This window comes from Pinus tabuliformis, chromosome 4_2 (genome assembly GCF_031772625.1).
Source record: "Pinus tabuliformis cultivar Carrire ecotype Pingquan chromosome 4_2, CPIR1, whole genome shotgun sequence".
Classification (NCBI taxonomy): domain Eukaryota; kingdom Viridiplantae; phylum Streptophyta; class Pinopsida; order Pinales; family Pinaceae; genus Pinus; species Pinus tabuliformis.
Genome location: NC_142304.1, coordinates 1,091,977,540 through 1,092,000,680, shown reverse-complemented (window position 1 = coordinate 1,092,000,680; position 23,141 = coordinate 1,091,977,540). Strand labels below are relative to the sequence as shown.

Sequence of the window (23,141 nt, the reverse complement as noted above, 5' to 3'; positions counted from 1 at the left end):
TATCTTTTAGGTTTGAGAAGATTACCGTAAAGAAACCCTTCGCTCCCAGCTTGAGCTCAATGTGGCCTTGGGGCTGCCATTTTTGCTGAATCCACTTGGTAAGTTCTCTTTCTGACGGCCAAACGCCCACGAACTTGCAGATAAGGGCATGATCCTTCATATAACTTCTGTACCCTTCCAGTTTATTCGATGGGATCACGAACCTGGGTCTCTCCTCTGCACATGGCAGGCATCTTCCCCTTCGGCCGACTTGCCAGGTTGCTCCCAGCATTGGTCCAACGCTCTGTTTCTCCTTTGTAGCCTGACTGCTCTGACCGTCTCCTGTCATAGTATCCCAATAGGAGGGGATCTCTCCCCTCCTGACATCTTCTATCATGCCTTTTGTCTCTCAGATGTCAGCCTTTGCTTCTGCAATAGCACTCTGATGTCTGCTCCCTAGCCGATCCTTCGCTCCTCGAAGGTTTACCGCCTTGCCGCCATTAGGTTTTTGGTTGCAAAGCTCTTACTCACTTAGCAAAAACAAACGATAATTGATCAAATGTCTAATACAATAACATATGTAAAAGATCTTGAAAGAGAAATAGATATGAAGGACATTTTCGGCGATAATAATTGTAGAGGGTCTTTTGGCAATTTGATAGTATTGCGATAATTCCAATATTATTGGAATATGTGAAACACTTTATATTGTGAGGATGATCCCTTGGCTAGTGAGGGAGTCCATACTGAAGACGATTTGATCCTATAGAGAATTGTCTTGAAAAGTAGCACAGGAATGGATTCCTTGATTCATGCCTTAATTCAAGGAATCGAATTTGTGATCTTCTTAATCATGCACGAGTTCTAGTGATGAGGACGAGTTCAAGAAGCAGTTTGACTAGTGCGAGTTTGTGGAAGACCAAGTTAACTGTCTTCTAGTGTGAGTTAAATTGGGAACTAAATGCTTAAGTGGAGTTAGCCTCCTAAATTTTAGGAGGATCTAGTTAACTAATTGTGTTGAATTTTGTTAACTTGAAAAGCTCCAATTCAACACTAACAATAGCCAAATCAAATTGCTTATAATGAGATCGAAGGCACACTTTTTATTCATAATTTCTTTAGCACGGGTTTGTGAAGTGAGCTTGTGAGATGAAAAAGCCAAGAAGTATTCTCTTGTGTGAGTTAGAGAAGGAAGGCAGCATTGAGAAGTGCGCTGAAAATAGGATGAAATTTCTATTTTTTAGGAACTACGAATGCGCTAGGAAATAGGGATGTATTTCCTAAGGAATGCACATAGATTTGGAGCTCAAGTTTTCATAGTTTTCGAGGAGCAGATCAATATTCTAGCAGGTGTTTCAAGCCTAGTTTAAGGTAGACAAAATATTGTATTTTTTCTGATTGAGACAAGTTGGTTGTAAGAGATCTGTAGCTTATTCTTCTTTATTAAAATTATGAAGCAGGCAAGGGTTTTCCCTGTTGGGTGAGAAAATTCTGTGTTTTTTTGTGTGAATTTGTGCAATTATTTCTGTTCTATTCCGCTACTATTTGGTAGAGAAATTTTGTGACTGTGAAAAGAAATTTTGTTTTCAGATTGTTCATACTAGTGGATCAAAATTTCGTGGAAAATCTGCACAGTATTAAAGCTGCGAACAAAGATCAATCAGCATATAGTCTTCAAGATGAGAACTCACACAAGACTAGGATTGAGGGAGTAGGATAGACTGGATGGCTCCTCCAATTTTGGTGTTTGGAAGGTCCGCATATTGTTTTTGTTGGATAAGTTTGGGTTGAAAGAATTTGCTAAGAAAGGTGTTGCAAGACGAGCTGATGCTCTTCTAAAGATAGATGGCGAAGACCAAGAGAATGATCTTGGATGGACTTGGATATCATGTAGTTCCTCATGTTGCAGGTAAGGACATGTGGGATGCCTTAATCAAGCTCTACCAAAACTCTTTAGAGAATCAAAAGATGGTCCTCAAAGAGAAGCCAAGGACAATCAAGATGTAGAAGGGTGAGAGTGTAGCTGCCCATCTCACCAAAATCCAGGAAGTCCGTGATGAGCTAGCAACTTTTGGAGAAAAACCCATGGACACAGAGTTAATGCCCGTGGCTTTGTATGGGTTTACCAAAGATTGTCATACTTTTGTTCAAAGTATTACTAGATGAGATAAGTTGTCGAATTGGGAACACCTATGGAGTGGATTCATGCGGGAGGAGCTAAGGCTTAGGCTAGTTGAGACTTCTAGTAGTAATGGCAATGGTTCCAAGGTTGAGAAGGAGGAAGATGATCTTGCTCTTGCAGGTAAAGTTAAAGGCAAGAAAGGTAAAGGGAAAAGTGAAAACAATCAAAAGGGTGACAAGAAGAAACAAATTTGAGTAAGATCAAATGCTTCCGTTGCCATACTTTCAGACACTATGCTTCTAAGTGTCCTAAATGGAAGAAGAAGGGGTTGAATAAAGAGCATGTCGCTGCATCAATTGAGGTAGATGAGTTTGCCTCTCAGTTTGAGAAGGATTTCTCATTGATAATTTGCATGGAAAACTCAATAGGGATCAACATATGGTATATTGATTCGGGGGCCTCTTTCCATATGACTGGGAACATGGAGTATTTCAGCCAGTTAGATGAGAAGGATATGCCAGTGAATGTCGAGCTTGGAGATAATGGCAAGTATGCGACCAAGGCGGTTGATACTCTCAGCTTTGAGAGGGACTCTGGGAGCACTCTCCTTAAGATGTTCCTTTTGTTCCAGGGTTGAAGAAGAACTTGGTTTCAGTAGCTATCCTTGAGGATAAAGGGTATGATGTCATCTTCAGCAGAGGTAAGGCTTGCCTCTATCACTTGGCTTCTGGATATAAGAAACAAATAGGTGAGAGGGTGAAGAATCTCTACAAGTTGCAGGTAGAGACAGATGCAACCTTGAGCATCAAGGCAGGATGTGCAAATGTTGGTGAACTTTGGCACAGGCGCATGGGACACTTGCTTCATGGGGCACTGAAGATTCTTTAGCAGATTGCCACATGATTATCAACAAGAGGCCTTGACAAGGGTGGAATGTGCAAGGGGTGCACACTTGGCAAGTATGCCAAGTCTTCCTTCCATGGTTAGGATAGCAGAGCCAAAGGTATTTTGGAGCTGGTGCATTCAGATGTGTGCGGGCCCTTCTCTTCTCCATCATTGATGATGGCATATGTATTATGTTACTTTCATTGATGATTTTTCTCGAAAAACTTGGATTTATTTCATGAAAAAGAATGATGTTGTCTTATATAGGTTCATGGAGTTTAAGGCCCTGGTAGAGAAGTAGACCGAGAAGAAAATCAAGGCAGTGAGAAGTGACAAAGGAAGGTATTAGCAGAGAGTTGATAGCACCTCATAACCCTCAGTAGTATGGGGTGGCCGAGAGGAAGAACAAGAGCATTGTTGGAGCAACTAGGGATATGTTGCATGATCAAGATTTGCTTATATTCTTGTCGGCAAAAGCATGTATATTGCAGTATTTCTGCAGAATAGGAGCCCACACAGGGTGCTTGGACGAGTCACACTAGAGGAGGCTTTCACATGCAAGAAACTTGATGTTTCACACTTTCAGGTCTTTGGCACAGAGGTATACTATCATTTGTCCAAAGATAACATGACGAAGTTGGATGCCACAACATAGAAGGGTATCTTTGTGGGGTATAGTGAGACATCTCAGGCATACGGGGAGTATCTTCGAGGACTTAGGAATACAATTCTCAGGCGAGATGTGAGATTCCAGGAGGATTAGGCTATGAGAGTTTCTTTAGAGCGTGAGAAAATTATAGTACCTGAGGAGCTACTTGCTCCCAAATAGGAGTCACAACAAGCACCTCAAAGTTAGCCACAACCACAATCCAGTGGCAAGAGGATTTGCAGCAGGATGAGGAGGACAAGACAGGCCAAGAGCAAATAGATCAGCTAGAGCCACCCACCACAGGGAGGAAGAAGGTCAAGTGGGTTGAGATGTTGATCGAGGAGGCTTAGGAGCAGGTCAAGGCTCCTAGCACCATGTTTAAGCAGAGTAAACAACCACAGAGGTACACAAGTTATATGGCACTGATGACTAAGTTGGTGGACACTGAGCCTTCTTATGAGGAGGCAACTTCTCAGCAAGTTTGGCAGGATGCCATGGTGGAGGAGTATTCCTCTATCATGAAGAATGATGTTTGGGAGGTTGTTCTATGACCTGAGGGGAAATCAATAGTTGGATTCAGATGGGTGTACAAGTTGAAGCATGGAGTAGATGGGACCATGGAGAAGTTCAAGGCCAGGTTTGTGGCCAAGGGCTTCTCACATATTGAGGGCATAAACTATGAGGATAATTTTGCCCTAGTAGCACGATATTCATCCATCAAGACTATTCTGGCACTTGCAACACAGATGGGGGGAAGATCCACTAGATGGACATGAAGACAACCTTTCTCAATGGAGTTGTTGAGGAGGAGATTTATATAAAGTAGCCAGAGTGGTTCAAGCAGTTCAATAGAGACACACATGTGTGCTTTTTTGAAGAGAGCTCTTTATGGGCTCAAGTAGGCTCCAAGAGCATCGTAGACTTGAACTGACAGTTACCTTCGAGGATTGGGCTTCACTAAGAGTGAGGCAGATGCCATCCTGTACTACATCATGGTTGGAGGGCTTCCGCTCATTCTAATTCCCTATGTGGACGACCTTATATTGACTGGAGATGAGAGCTCGATCCAAGATTGTAAGGAGGACCTTGCAAGGGAGTTTGAGATGAAGGATATGTGGCTTATGCATTGTTTCCTTAGCTTGGAGGTTTAGCAGAGTGATGGTGAGATCTTCGAGGGACAAGGCAAGTACACAACAAATATTCTCCAAAGATTTCATATGCAGGATTACAAGCCCATGGTGACACCGCCAATCACAAATTGGTGTAAGATGGATGCTGGCAGAGGAGAACGAGTGGACCTACAGTATATAGGCAACTCATTGGGTCATTGATGTACTTGGTCAACACATGGCCTTTGCAATCAACCAGTTGAGTCAGTTCATGGTTGAACTGACCAGAGTGCATTTGGTTGCTGCAAAGCATGTGTTGAGGTATCTCAGAGGCACAACATACTATGGATTGTGGTACACATAGGTTGATGGAGTGAGGCTTGAGGGATTCACATATGCAAATTGGGCAGGGAGCTCCAAAGACAAGAAGAGTACCTCAGGTGGTATCTTCAACATTGGGTCAACTACACTTTCTTGGTACAGTAGGAAGCAGAGATCAGTTGCACTCAATTCAACAAAGGACGAATACATGGCTGCTAGCTAGACAACTTTTTTTGGCTATTTGGATGAGGAAGTTACTTGTTGGACTTTTTAGACAAAGGATGGAGGCTACCATGATACATTGTGATAATCATAGTTGCATTAAACTCTCTAAGAATCCAAGGTTTCATGATCGTTCAAAGCATATCGAGATCCAGTATCACCATCTTAGAGATTGCGTACAAAAGGGGATAGTCAAGCCACTATAAATTCCAATAGGGGAGCAAACAACAAATATTTTAACCAAGCATTAATAAGAAGCACTTTTTTTCATCACATACATAAGTTAGGAGTTGTACAAAATTCCTTCCTCGCTGAGAGGGAGTGTTGAAAAGTAGTGAAAGAATTGATTCCTTGATTTGTGCCTTAATTCATGGAATCAAGTTTTTGATCTTCTTAATCATGCACGAGTTCCAGTGATGAGGACGAGTTCAAGAAGCAATTTGACTAGTGCGAGTTTGTGTAGAACAAGTTAATTGTCTTCTAGTGTGAGTTAAATTGGGAACTGAATGCCTAAGTGGAGTTAGCCTCCTAAATTTTAGAAGGATCCAATTAACTAAGTGTGTTGACTTTTGTTCAACTTCCTAATTTAGAAACTCACTAACAATAGCCAAATCAAATTGCTTATAAGGAGATCGAAGGCACACTTTGTATTAATAATTTATTGAGCATGAATTTGTGAGCAAGTGAGGTTGTGAGAGGAACGAGCCAAGAATTTTTCTCTTGTGCGAGTTGGAGAAGGAAGGCAGCTTTGAGCAGTGTGCTGAAAAATAGGAGGAAATTCCTATTTTTTAGGAGCTAGGAATGCGCTAGGAAATAGGGACATATTTCCTAAGGAATGCACATAAATTTGGAGCTCAGCTTTGAACAGTTTTCGAGGAGCAGATCAGTATTCTAGCATGTGTTTCAAGCCTAGTTTATGGCAGACAGAATATTGTATTTTTTCTGATTGAAACAAGCCAGTAGTAAGAGATCTGTATCTTATTATTCTTTAATAAAATTCTGGAGCAAGCAAAGGTTTTTCCCTGTTGGGTTTCCTAGAAAAATTGTGTTGTTTTCTTGTGTGAATTTGTGCAATTATTTCTGTTCTATTCCATTGCTATTTGGTAGAGAAATTATGTGTCTATGTGGAAAAAAAATTGTTTTCAGATTGTTCATACTAGCAGATCAGAATTCTGTGGAAAATCTACAAATTGAAGAAGAAACTAGACAAAAGCTTGACTACAACATTAGCGAGTTTTGCATGCTTGAATATGATGACAAGAATAAATTTGTTTTTACTGTAGCTACAAAATTGAAAATTAGGAAAAGTGAAAGCTAAATTTTGAAAGCTTGAAACTTTTACTCAACATGTTAATGTCTTTAGGCACAAGATTTGCTTATATGTTGGTCATATCTGGCAAGGAAAATGAGATACACTAAAGTAAAAATGAGGAGTAACAGAACCCAACATGACCACTAAAGAATTAGATGAAAAAATCAACCCTTGTGCATTTCTCACCTCCCACCCACATATTCTTTGGGTTGGACGGATGAATGAAGGGAAGATATAAGGTGCACTTGTTTGTGTTAGGGAGGGTTTGAATCAATATTTCACTTAAATTTAATTTCTTTCAGAGCATTAAATACTATAACCACAAATCAAATAAGATAATGCATCACATCTCATGAACAATACACAAGGATTTTTAGGTGGAAACCCTTCCAAGAGAGAAACCACCGAACACTTTTAATATATGTCTTGAAAATTACATCAACAGGAAGTTCCAACTTCCAAGATTCTCCAACAACTAGGAGGAAAATCCAACCCCCTCATTTATCAACTTCCACTGAAAGCATGCCCCAACACCTTGCTTTTATCAGCTTCAACTGGAAGGATGTTCCAACACACTGGTTTTATCAGTTCCGACTGAAAGGATGCTCCAACACCCTGCAAGCTCAAATTTGACGTAGCACCACCCTGCCAATTTGAAGTGTTCTCAGGCTCCAACTTGAGGATTCTCCAATCTCTGCCTTGCACCACCCAAGCACCTTGAAAATAAAAGATAGAAAAATAAATGTGGGCTCTTGTACTAGGGACAATGACCCACTTACAATGATATACAAATAAACCCTTACTGTTGTCTCTGCTGATGTATGTCAGATATGTAATGGTATAATGTCAATCAACTTTGTCAAATTGTCAAACTGTTACAAACTTATTACCTGAGATATCAAATTTCAAAACTGGTTCTTGTATCCTGCTGTAGGTCTGCCTACTAATCTTTTATCCAGGTCTTGCCTCAACATTCAACACTAATACAAACTGAACAATTTACAAAAGCTTGTTTCATACCTTAATTTAGTTTGCTGATGAGAGGTGTGCCTTTTCTGCCACTGATTGCTTCAGATTTTGTCAAGAGATCTGTCCTTCAATAGCTGTTCAACAAGTCCAGAGACAAGCCTTACCTCTGCTTCAAATTGCAGTCCTTGAGATGACCAAGACAGGCTTCAACAAGTCAAAACACTGCTCAAACTCGGCCTTAAGTAACTCTTCTTGGCATACTTGATTTTTAACACAATTACACATCCATTAGTTTCAGAAAATTCTACAGTTTTGACCTCAGTAATGAAGGTGGCATAAATCAGTCATGTGAAAAACTAAGAACAAATCAGATTTTACCTTTTGAGCTATGTCAACCTCACCGCATATGCTGATTATGTCATCCACATAAACCAGTATAATCAACGAGTCATTGTCCATGCTTCTAACATAAAGGTTTGGATCAAAAGGATTTCTTTTGACTCTCGATGCTATAAGAATTTTCTCAAATTTTGTATACTAGGTTCTTGGAGCTTGTTTCAACCTCTAAAGGATTGTTATCAATATATTCAACAGATACTCCTTATCTACAATATCGAACCCTTGGGGCTGTTATGTTTTTGCTTCCATATCACATAAATTTTCTAATCAAAGAAGGTTGCCATATTTGCCACCATTCAAATTGTAACCAACATTTTTGTTAATTCACCTATGCCTACTAAGCAAAGCCTTTTGCACTAACTTGCATAGGTGCAGATACATTATATGAAATATATATGTTATTTCTTTAGAAAATTAGGATACATACTTGGACAGAGTCAAGGTTGTTTGTCTTTTGATCTAATGCTTAGATATTGAGAGAGCTCTCTCTTTTTATTTTTATTTTTACAGAAACTAGGATAGAATTATATTAGATAAAAGGCTGTAGCTGAGGCTTAACAACAGATTTTACAAAAATTGCTAGTTGTAGATTTCAAGCAAAAATGCCTGCTCCTTATCATTTGCATACATATAGTTAGTCTGCTCTTTATCATCTGCATACATATAGTTAGTCTGCTCTTTATCATCTGCATACATATATTTAGTCTTCAGAAAGAATATCCCAATTCTTCTTACTGGTTTACTTTCATAGAAAGATTCCCAAGCTACAAAATATTTTGTAAAACATAAAAATTAACGAAAGGCATGATAAGTCTATGCTTATTCCAGCCACAAGATTTGATAAGCATCCGATGAATAGTGTCCTCCTCCTTGGCCTGCAAGTGAATTGAATTGGTAGAGATCCTGAAACTTGATGCCATAGATTGAGAACTTTTACTCAAATTAATTACCAAATTCCTGAGCATCTTGCATTCCCTTTCCGGAGAATATGTTTCCTGGTTATGTTGTGCTAGAGTTGTCATGATTATGGAGTTTTGAGCTGCTCACTGATGTTCATTTTCATGAACTTTTGTGGTGATTGGAAAAATGGAAGCCCCTGTTGCCATGAATGGTCTCTTCATGCTTAGGGAAGGCTCTTCAAAAGTCTTAAGCCTTCCTGCAACCTATGGGAAACAAACAGAGCTGCCAAGATTTCTTAAAAAAGGAATTAAACCAGAGTGATAGGTACACCATAGTGTTTGCCCAGACAACCAGAAATAAACACAGAGAAAAGAGCCCTAGGAAATTTAGGATGAAACTCCGCAGGAGGAAATTTCCAATTACAAATAGAAACACAATCCCTCCAATTCACAACACAGGAATAAAATGGAATTTATGTTCATAAATTTGCTCATATTAGAAAAAATTATAGAAAAGGGTTGTGGGATGAAAAAAACAACCGCGGGCAGTTAAGAAAGAAACAAGCAAATGTTGTAGAAAGTGAATTAGAGAAGAATAGTTCTATGCATTTGTTGCATCTGAAAGGAGAGATGTTGCATTTGTTGAGGTGTTGCTCATATGGCAAAACTACTTAAATCTGCAATTCCTATCATTCAATCTTGGATCACCTATGGAGCTCCTATATTAGAGATTTTTAGATCTCCTATGGATCCCACACTCCTTGTGAGAACTTGCATGAACACGAAGAACTTAAAAAACATGTCGAAACATGATGGTTTTCAAAGGCTTTGGGGTGTTTCCAAGGGACTTCATACCTGTCTTGGCATTTCTCTGCGTTTTTTGTAATGGTATGTGGGTTGGTTGGGCATTTCCTGCAAGTTAGGGCAATGCTATACTGTACAGTCTTTCCAAAGACTTGGGGGTGTTTCCAAGGGACTTTATAGCTGTCTTGGCATTTCTCTGCGTTTTTGGTAATGGTATGTGGGTTGGTTGGGCATTTCCTGCAACTTAGTGCAAATGCTGTCCAAAGTATGCATGTACATTTTTGGAATTAGATCAATGAAGGTGGAGCTACGTGAGTTTAGAAGTTGTCTAGATTTTTTTTAACTTTGATGATTTACTTCATGTATTTTCACTATATTGTAGAAAAGGGGAGGAAATCAAGTGGAAATCCATCTGGTCTTGTAGCTTGTTCCTTTCTAGATCAAAGATGACCTTTTTCTTCGAGGGAAGGCGTTTCCAAGGGACTTTATAGCTCTCTTGGCATTTCTCTGCGTTTTTGGTAATGGTATGTGGGTTGTCTGGGCATTTCCTGCAACTTAGTGCAAATGCTGTCCAAAGTATGCACCTACATTTTTGGAATTAGATCAATGAAGGTGCTGGTGGACCTATGTGAGTTTAGAAGTTGTCTAGATTGTTTTAACTTTGATGATTTTCATACATGTATTTTCACTATATTGTAGAAAAGGGAAGGAAATCAAGTGGAAATCCATCTGGTCTTGTAGCTTTGTTCTTTTCTAGATCAAAGATGACATTTTCTTCAAGGGAAGCTTTTTCTCCATAACCTCAAATTTTGCTCGACGATAACCAGTAGAGGGTCTCTTGCTGCATCTTCAATCTGTCATCACAACACCATTAGCATTTTGGATTCGTGATTTCCCATTCTGACCCCTATTTCTTAAAATAATTTTCTTTGTCTCCTTCCCCTAACCAAGTGACTCTTGATTTTTGTTTCCAGAATGTATTTTCTTTTTCCTTTTTGTTTATCTGCATTATCTTGAAACTCATTTTCCTTGACGAGTAAAGGAGCTGTAGGATCTTCAGTGTTTCATCTTTGAGATATCATACCTCTTTCTCTCTCTCCTTTTGCTAAAAAATGTTTTCAAGTGTTTCTTTTTCCGATTCTTTCGTTTTTCTTTATCCATCCTGATCCTCTCTTTTTCTTTGCGTGATTGCTCTTCCTTCCACCACGCTTGGATGCAATCTTTTATCTGTCCTTTCGTGTCAAGAACTGTGTTAAAATCCCTTACACTGGTTGCATTTTCCCTTTTTCTTCGGGTCCATTTTCTTATTTGTTTTGTTTTCTCCTTTTCTCAGTTTCGTTCCACTGACCTGAAGTTAGTCTCGAACAACAGAGAGTGTGTCATACCACTCTTAACTGACCCATAGTCAGTGTCCATTGATCCTAGATCAATATCAACATCCTAGCATAAGGAGTACAGTAGTACACGATGCATCCATAAGTAGTACTATGGTCTTTATCCTCATTTCCTTACTCATTGACCAGATGAGAGGTACTTCCCATGAGTCCCGAATTGCATGGGTAGGATGTGCCGATAGGAGAAGGTGAACCATTCATCCTGCTTATATGCGATAGGGGAGGGTGAACCACTCAGTCTATGCATATGCCACCATGGGGTATCACTGGGGAAATTGAGCCATTCACCCTGTACACAACACACCATGTTATATACCTAGGGGGGATAATATGGGGTACCAAGGGAGGTACCCAAGGTAATAATGGGATGGGCCATAGTAATAAATAAGGTGGTTAACCCATATCATGTAAGGGACCACAAGTAGTTAATAATAATGTAATGGGCCTATGGTATTAGTTGATGGTATGAGGGAACCATGGTAATGACCCATGGTATTGTATGTATGAGGCCTATATAGAGGCTAGAGACTCCATGTCAAAGAATATAGTGAAGGAATATTGTATGAACAGACATATGGCTTGTGGAATGTTCTCCTTCCTTAAGGAGTGAATGTATGGTGTTGCCCTACCTTAAGGGTTTTGATCAATAAAGAATCATTTCATATTATTTCTGGGTTTATTTGCATTATCTTATATTTTCATATCAGATCTATAGTATTTCTGGGTTAGATCTACAACAAGTGGTATCAGAGCACTTTCTTGGGCACAAAAGTGGAGAATTTTTTTAATTTTTTTGCAGGATTTCGGGGGCGGCGAGTTGCAGATCAGATCTATATGTTTTGGTGCAAGATCTGCAAAATCTAATTGCAGATCTATATTCTTTGTGAAAAAATAGCCGATTTCAAAAAAAAATCGGTTGAATCGGAGTCCGGATGAAGGAGATATCGCTGATCTAAAAATCAGTGGGGTTGCAGACAATTTTTCAGGGCAGCGAGTTTGCGGCACAGATCTGGACGTCTTGGTGCACGATCTGCAAAATATAATTGTAGATCTGGAATCTTTGTGAAAAAATACCTAATTTCAAAAAAAATCAGTCGAATCAGAGTCCGGATGAGGGAGATATCGCTGATTTAAAATCAGCTCTTTTTTGCAGAAATTTTGGTGACGGCGGGAGAGTTGCAGCGCAGATCTGAAATTTTAAGTGCCGGGATCAAGATTTCTATCACATGGGTAGATGCAGAATGATTGTTCCATTTCTGAAAACAGGTCATAATAGGGATTCTGAGAAATATTGACGAAACTGTGACAATTTCAAATTTTCGCCAAGTAAGTTTTTTTTTCAAAACTCTCTTCATGGCTTCTAGCAAGGCTCTATGTTTTACAGGAAAAGAAAATGGTCCTACTATTGAAGAATGCATAAAAACACACAAGTTATTATGGACACATCATTGGAGAACTTTTGTAGTGTTTAATTTTGAAGATGAGGCAGCCACATGGTGGGGATTACTTAACCAAAAGAAGTGTTCCGACCTGCCCGATGAAGAATTTGAAAAATTACTTTTAGACAGATGGTCTCATGCCAGAAAACAAGATAAAGAGAAACATGTGGGGCTATTTCCTACTGGTATATCCTTATTGCAGGTTCATGGATTGATTCAGAAAGAGAAGATCATTGTTTCTATAAATCCTAGTTGCAAGCATAATTTTATCAATGTTAATTTGGTAAAAAAATTGCAAGTTCCAGAAAAACACATTGAAAACACACAGGTGGATGATGAGGATGTTCTATTGTATAAGGATTTGAAGATTTCTATGGATAAGTATGTGTTGCATGGTGATTTTTATGCTTCAGATATGGATAACATGGATGTTGTTTTGGGATACCCTTGGATGGAATTAGTGGGTACTATCAATATTAATGTACAGAAGAAATTCTTGAAGCTCTGGTATAAAAAGAAGAAAATTACATTACACGATATTTCCATCAATAAACAGGTAGAGTCCACAGAGGTTGATGCAGAAGATGTTCCAGGGACTGACATATTAGATGATGAGCAAGTGATGATCGACAATCAAACACAAACAGAGGCTGAAGAAGAAAAGGTTACAAGTGCTGATACATCAGAGGAGGGCTCAGTGGTTGAAGTAATATTGAAAGATAAGACACCACAGCAGGCACCACAACATGCACCAGATAACAATCGGGCTCCAGTAAGGGGTGAATTAAAGAAAAAAACATTGTGGGTTAAATCTTCAACATATCATCACCCACATCACCCCGCAAGACAACCATCAAGATGGAAACCAAATAGTCACAAGGACAACAACCCCCGTATGACGGATAGCGAGGAGAGAAGATCCACCTACTACACATCAACACAGAAGAGCTGCCACGGTCAACTTCCATCTCAAGCGAGCGAGGCACCAGCGAGATCGAGGGTTCACCTTTCTCTTGGATGGCTAGATGCACGTGCATGGTACCAGTGGACTACTCTTTTGAGTAGATCTTATTATTTATGTTCTTCCCATGTTTCGGGGATGAAACATGCTTAGGGGGGTGGAATGTTATATACCTAGGGGGGATAATATGGGGTACCAAGGGAGGTACCCAAGGTAATAATGTAATAATGGGATGGGCCATAGTAATAAATAAGGTGGTTAACCCATATCATGTAAGAGACCACAAGTAGTTAATAATAATGTAATGGGCCCATGGTATTAGTTGATGGTATGAGGGAACCATGGTAATGACCCATGGTATTGTATGTATGATGCCTATATAGAGGCTAGAGACTCCATGTCAAGGAATATTGTATGAACAGACATATGGCTTGTGGAGTGTTCTCCTTCCTTAAGGAGTGAATGTATGGTGTTGCCCTACCTTAAGGATTTTGATCAATAAAGAATCATTTCATATTATTTCTGGGTTTATTTGCATTTTCTTATATTTTCATATCAGATCTATAGTATTTCTGGGTTAGATCTACGGAGGGTGAGTGACCCTATGGTCGCTCATCGCTCCAAGAAGTACCCCAAGCCCCGCAGAGCTCCTAGAGCTCACTATCATACAAGACCCTCATAAGAGGGTCTCTCCACAATTCCAAGTCGCTCATAGAAGGTTAAGAATTTGACCTTCCCGAGGGACTTTGTAAGAATATCGACGACCTGCTCATCGGTCCCAATATGATGGAGTCTTATTGCTCCCCGCTGTACATATCCCAAATAAAGTGGTACCTGGTATCAATATGTTGGGAGCGATCATGAAACATAGGATTCTCAGACAGACGAATCCCACTTTGGTTGTCACTGAAGATCACGGAATCCAACACTTCCAAATAGCTCCCTAAAGAGCTTCCTCAACCCGACAGCTTCACAGGGGGCCAAACTAGCAGCGATGTATTCAACCTCAGCAGTGCTTAAAGTAATCGACGCCTGCTTCTTTCTCATCCATGATATTGAAGTAGAACTTGGAGAGAAGCAACATCTTGATGTGCTTTTGCGATCCACCACACTGCCAGCCCAGTCTGCATCAGAGTAACCATGGAGCATCACATTCTCGACAATGTATCTCAGTCCATAAGTGATTGTGCCTCGGAGATATCTGAAGAGATTCTTGGCAGCCATCCAATGTATATGATGAGGCTCGACCATAAACTGACTCAATGTGTTCACTACAAAACATATGTCTGGACGGGGGTTCACCAAGAACATCAGGGCCTCTATGAGTTGACGATACTCAGAAGGAATTCCCAAAGTGGGCCTTAAAGAGAACCTAGAGAGAAGCAACATCCTGATGTGCTTTTGCGATCCACCACACTGCCAGCCTAGTCTGCATCAGAGTAACCATGGAGCCTCACATTCCCGACAATGTATCTTAGTCCATAAGTGATTGTGCCCCGGAGATATCTGAAGAGATTCTTGGCAGACATCCAATGTATATGATGAGGCTCGACCATAAACTGACTCAATGTGTTCACTACAAAACATATGTCCGGACAGGAGTTCACCAAGAACATCAGGGTCCCTATGAGTTGACGATACTCATAAGGATTTCCCAAATCGGGCCCTACAACACTTCTGCATAACTTCTTGAAGTTAAGTTCCAACGGAGTAGTCACAGATTTGCAGTTCACCATCCTAAATCTTTCAAGTATCTTCACAACATATTTCCTTTGAAAAAGGAAAATCTCCCTTGGCTTTTTCCAAACCTCCAACCCTAGGAAATAATGCATTAGTTGTAAGTCCTTCATATCAAATTCAGAAGCCAAATCTCCCTTAAATTGATGAATAAGAGGGTCTGCACCTATTAGAAAGAGATCGTCCACATAGAGTACCAAGATGAGAGGTCTATCATTCTCAACCTTAAAGTAAAGGTTTAGATCAACTTCACTTCTTGTAAATCCCAGCTTCATCAGATAGCTATCGATCCTCTCATACCAAGCTCGGGGTGCTTGCTTCAACCCATAGAGGGCTTTCTTCAACTTGCATACATGTGTCTGATGATCTTGAACTTCAAACCCCTTAGGTTGTTCCACATAGACTTCCTCCTTAAGTGAACCATGCAAGAAGGCAGTCTTGACATCCATCTGGTGTAGATTCCATCCTTGCGAGGCAGCAAGGGCTATAATCGAATGGATGGTGGTGTAGCGAGCAACGAGTGCAAATATCTCAACATAATATACACCTTCCTTTTGGGAGAAGCCTCGAGCAACAAATTTGGCCTTGAACTTTTCAACACTTACACTAGCACCATGCTTGATCTTGTAGATCCATTTAGAGGTGACAATAGATTTGTCCTAGGGTCTAGGGACCACATCCTAGACATCATTCTTCATAATTGATGCGTACTCTTCGTTCATAGCATCCTTCCATATTTGTTGCTTCACAACTTTTTCGAATGAGCAAGGTTCAAACTGAATAATGGTGCTCATAGCAGTTATGTACCCTTGGTACCTATTAGGCTTATTGCTTTCACGAAATGTCCCCCTCGGTGCAACATGTCTCTCGACATCTTTGAGAGTTTCCCTCAACCATGAGGGTCTCCTTTTGGAGGAGGGCTCATGAGGAGGAGGAGGATCAATGGGATCCATCGGTTTTCATTGGCTCATCTTGCGAATCACCCTAATTTCCTGCATTTGCTTCTTTGCCCTCATGGCAACATCCTCATCGAAGGTGACATCATGATTCAACTCTACTTCTCTTTGACCAAGCACATAGATTCTATATCCCTTATAAGTTTCATTGTAGCCCACAAAAGTTCCTTTCTTCCTAGATGCCTCAATTTACTTCCCTTTTCTTTCGACACATGAAAGTATACGGGACTACCAAAAATTCTAAAATGAGAAACATCATGATTCTTACCGGTGAAAACTTCTACAAGAGTTTTGGAGTCCAATGTTTGATGAGGGCATTGATTTTGAACGTACACAGCAGTGCTGGCAGCTTCTCCCTATAGGAACTTTGGAAGTCCTTAATCATGAAGCATGGCACGAGTGGTTTCTATAATGGAACGATTCTTTTTTTCAACACACCATTTTGCTCAGGAGTATATGCAGTAGTAGTCTCCCTCTTAATGCCAGCTTCTCTACAATAGTCATTAAATTCATTTGACTCATACTTGGTTCCATTATCGGTTCCTCAATATCTTGATCTTCTTCCTTGTTTGATTTTCCACCAAGGCTTTGAAGGCACAAAACCATGAGAATGATCATCCTTCTTGTTCAAGAAATATATCCAAGTTTTGCGAGAGAAGTCATCCATGAAGACAACATAATATAAATATCCTCCTAATGATGTCACAGGCAACATACCAAATAGATCAAAATGAACCAATTGCAAAATGTGTGTTGGTCTTGCTATTAGTTGAGGGGAATGGTCCTCTTGTATGTTTTCCCTTGGCACATCCTTGACATACACCTTCATGCTCTATTTTGAATTCAGGCATACCTGTAACGATCTTCCTTGCATCGAGTAGAGGCTTAGGTGAAGATGAGCAAACGTCTGATGTCATAGTTCAAATTGAAGTGATGTGTTGCAAGACATGGTTCCTAGTGGACTAACTCCAATTTGATATAAACTGTCAACCTTGAATCCAAGAGTAAATGCTTCTTTGAAATTTCTTTTCCACACACGTACCTTTCCATCGATGAATGCCACCTCTTTGTCTTCCATCGCCGAGATAGACACTAGATTCTTCTTTAGATCAGGTACATATAGTACTTCTTGAAGATGAATGGTGTTATGTTGATTCAACTGAAGGGTTAACATTCCCAACTGTCTTCACAAGATAGGTGGCATTGTCTCCAAGGGTACTTTCCAAATTTGTATCCTTCTCTATCAAATTCGAAAGAGCTTCCTTGTACCGGGTGAAGTGCCTTGAGGCACCACTATCAATCAGCCAATTTCCCAAAGTATTCGGAGGAGAGGCAGTAAAGAGGGCAGATATAAGATAAAATTCCTTTTGCTTAGAATTTAGAAGCTCGATCATTTCCAAGTTGAGTAGCGGAAGCATTCCTTTTCCCTTTGTTGTTGAACCTGCCATTCCTTTGATTGTTGTTGTTGCCCCTAGAATGATTGTGATCATCATCATGAGATGTGTCCCTTTTATTTGGACACTCCCTGGCATAGTGACCAAGCTTGTTGCAAACGAAGCATCTTCCCTTCCTTCCATTTTTGGATCCCAGTCTTCCTTGTCTTTGCTTCTTTGAACCTGCATCGTTCTTCCTCTTGGCACAAGCGGAGGATACGGTAGGATTATTCCTATTCGAAGGCATCTCCAATTCCATCATCCTTGTTTCTTCTTGAGAACATCTAGTCATCAATTCTTCTAAACCTGGAATTGTCGTTATTGAGAATAGTAGTGTTGAACACAAGCCATTCAGGAGGAAGACTTCCAAGGGCAATGAGAGTGAGCTCCCTCCCTGTCAGCAATAGCTTCACCAATCGAAAGAAGATCCTTTTTTATCTCGGTAATCCTCATGAAGTAGGATTGAATATCTTCACCTTTTCCCTTCTTTATATGCTTCAACTTGTTCTTGAGGAAAAGAATTTTATTTGCATTGCTAAATCAGAGATGTAAGCGACTAAGTGCTTATGAATAGAATCCTTCATGATTTTCTTGGCTTTAACTTCACCCTTCTTGTACTATGTCTTAGTAGTAGCCAATGCATTTGAAGGAGGTTCCAGAATCTTTCCCTGCACATAATCCATGACATCTTGCTCTTCTAAAGTCAAATCAAGAGACATCTTTCATGCATGATAATCAGACTTATCATGAAGCTTATCATCAGACTTGAAGTAGGATGTGGAGGCCATTGAGACTTGTTCCTGATCAGTAATTGCTCCTCTTAGTGATTGCTTTTCACTCTTGCTTGGGCTTTGTCTTCACCTCACCTCTGATACCATGTTAATTCTAGGATAACAATGGTATGTTTTATGCTTAGAGCAATTTTACTTCAATGTTCTTTATTAGCCCAATATCATACCCAGTATAGCAGTCACATCAACATGATAGTAAAATGCAGATAGAACATAAACAATAACAGTAGAAGACAAACCAACACAAGAGGACACAAGATATGGCACCAACCAGGGACAAACCCCAATGTGGGGAAACCCTTGATAAATTCTTCTTATAATTCTTCAAAAGTTCAGTAGAAAGAGAGTACAATTTACAATATTCACTTGCCCAAAATGATGAGTCAAAACAGCAGAAACAGACAGCCCTAACCAGAAAGTCAACATTGGTCAACAGGGCTGAAATTGACCCAAAACAGCTCGGTCAACCTTGGTCAACTCGGCCTCCAACAGCAAGATAATGCAGCCCAAAACAGTGTGAAAACAACCAGTCAAATCTGGTCAACAAAAGTCAACGCAGCAACTTGAGTTAGGGTAGTCAATGCTGGTCAACACAGGGGTCAAACTGCCTCGGTTTCTGTGCCCAGAACAGCAGCCTGTCCAAATAGAAGTTTCCCTCACAAAACCGAAGTCAAACAAGGTCAACACTGGTCAAAGTGTCTTGAAATTACGGCCTCCTGAAATTTCGGTCAAATCTGGTCAATGCAGCAGCTAGAAAAGACAGTCTTCCTTTCGCATGTTTGGAGAGAGAGAGGCTCAAAAATCCGTACCCAATCAAGATGAGAGAGAAAGATGAATGAAATGAGATGCCGAAATGAGGAGGCACCTTGTATTTATATGCAACATTGAAGGCTGGAGGAGGCTAATTTGATGGCTGGCCAACCTTGACAATTTGTCCATAATCAAAATAAATTTATAACTTCATTTGTACAAGTCAGAATGGGATGATCTTTAGATCAATACTACACCTCTTGGATTCCTCAAAGTGATGATTGGCCCTAGTTGCCAAATTTAACAACCTGAGATAAATCTGAGACATGTAGCCCAGAGCTTAAAAAAGAAGTTCCGGAAATGAAGGAAAAGATTCCTCCAATATAAATAGGCATAAATTTAAATTGGTCCATCATCTCTTGACATTTTAGAATAAAGTTTACCAAGGCCCTATGCATTGTGCAGACTACGGACATCAGAATCCCTCGTCATTCCAAATTTCAATGAAGGGAAGGTAGAGGAATCCAAAGCACGCCCAGATTTATAAGGTTTTGCTGATCCAATTTTTTATGAAAATCTGAAAGAGATACGCCAATATATGATGCACTTAATTGCTGATCCTTTTTATCACTTTGCTTTTATAGCTGAATTATATGATAGCTCTCTTTCTTCTACAAAGAAGAAAGTTGAAACAAATCACGATTAAATAGTTGAAGTGCTATTTATTGAAAATTCATTCCTTGCATATGCTATGCTCTGACCCTATTATTTTCAGGTGACTCAAGAGTGGCCGGGGCTTCCCTCTGGTGTAAAGTTTGAGCCTAGTGACGAACAGCTTGTAGGACATTTAGCAGCAAAAGTTGGAATAGGAAAATCAAGCCCTCACCCACTCATCAATGAATTCATTTTGACAATAGAGGAACGTGATGGCATTTGCTATACACACCCTGAGAATTTGCCAGGTGATTGTTGGCTATCTTATATATTTTATGCATGCATTAATTATGCATGCATGTTATATGTATGCATTTATTATGAACTTGTATAATAGGGTCAAACATTGCTCAATATCCCATTATTTTTTGATATGTAATATTCATTTGTACAATTGTCTTATTGGAAGAATAGGGGTCAAGCAAGACGGAAGCAGCACCCATTTCTTTCACAGGACAAGCAAGGCTTATACAACTGGAACTCGTAAGCGTCGAAAGGTTGACAATTTTCGTTGGCACAAGACAGGAGAAACAGAGAAGGTATGTGAAAATGGGGAACAGATTGGTTGCAAAAAAAGAATGGTCCTCTATACGATTCCTTCAAAAGGCTCAAAATCAGTGAAAACAAATTGGGTGATGCACCAATACCATCTTGGGACTGAGGATGAAAAAGAAGATGAGTTTGTTGTGTCAAAAATACGATTAAAGCATTGTGATAAAAGTGTTCCAGGCATACCAAAGAGGAGGATGCTGGGACTTCAAACAGCAAAGGTGATCCATCAACACCTACAACAAGTACTCCCCAACCATGTTCAAAGAAGCAACATTCTTGTCTCGATCGAATTGAGGAAGAACATATGTTCCGTGCATCATCACCTCAGGTATAACCACTGCTGAATAATATTAAATAACATGGTCTTGCTCTGATTGACAATAGTTCATGGTTGTGTTCCATGTTGGCATTTGAAATTGTCACTTCAACATTTGACGGTATACATTGTTTGAGTTTAGAAAATTTGGGAATTCCATTGTTCATATACTTCTAGGTCGTTGACAGTGTCAATCCAAAATATTATACTAAAAAATAGGTTCTTATTTATAAATTTTAGTTGATTTTTTCAAATCAATTTGCATTTTCAAATGGCCTTCAATATATGAATTTATTGATACAGTTGTTGTTTTGTGATTTCTTAAACTTTCTGGAAATAGGCTGCAGATCTTGATCCAAAATTTCATTTTCCTTCGAAACCTATTGAAGCAGAATGTGATGGACAGATCTATATTCAAGGCGTGACTTCATGGTTGGCAGGGGAATCTCAGTGTTTCGAAGATTCACAGAAGCAGATGGTTGGCCATTTTTCTTGCGAGGAGATACTTGGAAGCGGATCTTGTCAGGAGAATGTTGAAGAAACGAACAACATCCCTGGTTTGTCTGATTGTGGTCGGATTGGAGGGAATGGACATGAAAAGGAAATGCATCAAACTTCATATTATGATCTAGCAAACTTAGATTTTGATACGCCACCTGATGGGCCTATTGCATTTGTAAGTACTTAGATATAAATTACTTGACGTCCTCATCTGCAATATCTAGTTCATTTTTCCCTCTGATTTTTATTTTTTAACTTTCATTATTCTGTAGGATTCACAGTTCAGTTCCCAGGAAAGCCTTTTAGGATGGTTAGAGAACTTTGGTAACAGCCAATGAAGTATATGATGAACTTTTCATGCATGTTAAGGTCAGAAGCCAGTCAAATACCCTTAACAAGATTATGTATTTTGCTAGATTCCAATTTAATTCATTTCAAGTAATTGTTGTATCTAATAATTTGCGTATTTGTACAGGTCATGCTTGGAGGCTATTTTGTTTTCAAAGGAGTTGAATATCCATCTACAGATTTACTGTTTCGATTTACATTTGGAATCAATAAACAGTTAAAAAGTTTTTTCACCGAATTCGGAAGTAATAAATACCCTATTGATATTCATTTTTATCTCTAGTATATCAGCACTATTTATGGAGGAACAGAAAAATGGACCGATATAGTATGGTCACATGTGTGCCAGCATTTGCTTAATTATAATTTATCATTTATATTCCCAAAATGACAGTCTGCAACTTGGTAAAACACCGAAGTTGGGCCAATGAACTAATTAGTCTGGTGAAGTGGGGTCTCTCAACTATTTTTGCCGTCTTCGGAAGCAATTAGCAATCTATTGATTTTGATATTTATCTCTATTATATGAACAGTGTATATAGAAAGACAGAAAAATAGGGTCCATCTAATAAATTAGCAATCTATTGATTTTGATATTTATCTCTATTATATGAACAGTGTATATAGAAAGACAGAAAAATAGGGTCCATCTAATATGGTCATTGCCTGTTTTCAGTTATAATTTATATTTAAGAATGCCATTACCACTGTGTGCAATTCAGTACTAGTCTGGAGAATTGTTGGGAACTTGTTACCTTGAAGGGTTCAAATTATTGTTGTTTTCTTTCTGCATGCCATAGACTACTCAGAATCATTTCACTGTTTGCAACGCATGTATGAAATATAAAGTCGTAATATTATCAATAACATGCATAGAGAACAGTCATTTCTTAAAACCCTCATATCAGTCTCATATTGGATGATATGAAATTACTAGTTTCCAGAAATGGGCATAGAAAATGGTTTATGAAAGGAGAAATAACTGTTAGAATATGATAACAATATGTTAAAAGAAAATGTCAATGTAAAACTATGTTTAGCTATTTTGTTGTGGTCATTCTGATGGTCATAAGATAATTATAAAAAATTATTGTAACAGTGCCTATATTTTTTATATGATTTCTAGATATTAGGAGGCTGTGTGGGTGTAAGCCTGATTGTATTATTTCGCCCGCAATAAAACCTTTGCCTTGCTTTGCTCGTGGATGTTTCTTTGACAAAGTGTCAGGTTGTACTACGGAAACTCTTGGGTACTATTATAGTTCTTTTTGCGTTATTGTTCTGCTAAATCGTGTTTGTGCTCTGAAAACCAACAATAACAACAAACAATAAGTATAAAACATATATTCCTGGTTAACGAATCCAAACTAGGAGTATAAAACAGATAGCATGATAAGGTAACTGGAAAAGGCTAACCCCCGAAACATGGAACAATAATGTTCAAAATCCTTGTGTAGAAATGAGAATATAGAATGACCAGATCCTACATTGCTGAGCCCTTGATCATATTGGCTGGAGAGCGTCGAGGCCAAGAAGGGCTCAGTAGGGTAGTAGCCTCGAAGTTAACCAAGAACTTTTC

General features: G+C 39.2%; 1 pseudogene across 1 annotated transcript in view; it reads left to right on the top strand.

Moving 5' to 3' along the window:
* The window catches only part of LOC149173448 (SUPPRESSOR OF GAMMA RESPONSE 1-like), a 91,548-nt pseudogene extending 69,503 nt beyond the window's left edge, over positions 1-22,045 (top strand). Inside the window, exons 3-7 of the transcript XR_016259682.1 lie at positions 19,907-20,093; positions 20,260-20,725; positions 21,054-21,389; positions 21,487-21,583; positions 21,690-22,045. The product of XR_016259682.1 is annotated as an SUPPRESSOR OF GAMMA RESPONSE 1-like (transcript). The remainder of the gene's footprint in view (positions 1-19,906; positions 20,094-20,259; positions 20,726-21,053; positions 21,390-21,486; positions 21,584-21,689) is intronic.
* Positions 22,046-23,141: the final 1,096 nt, after the last annotated feature.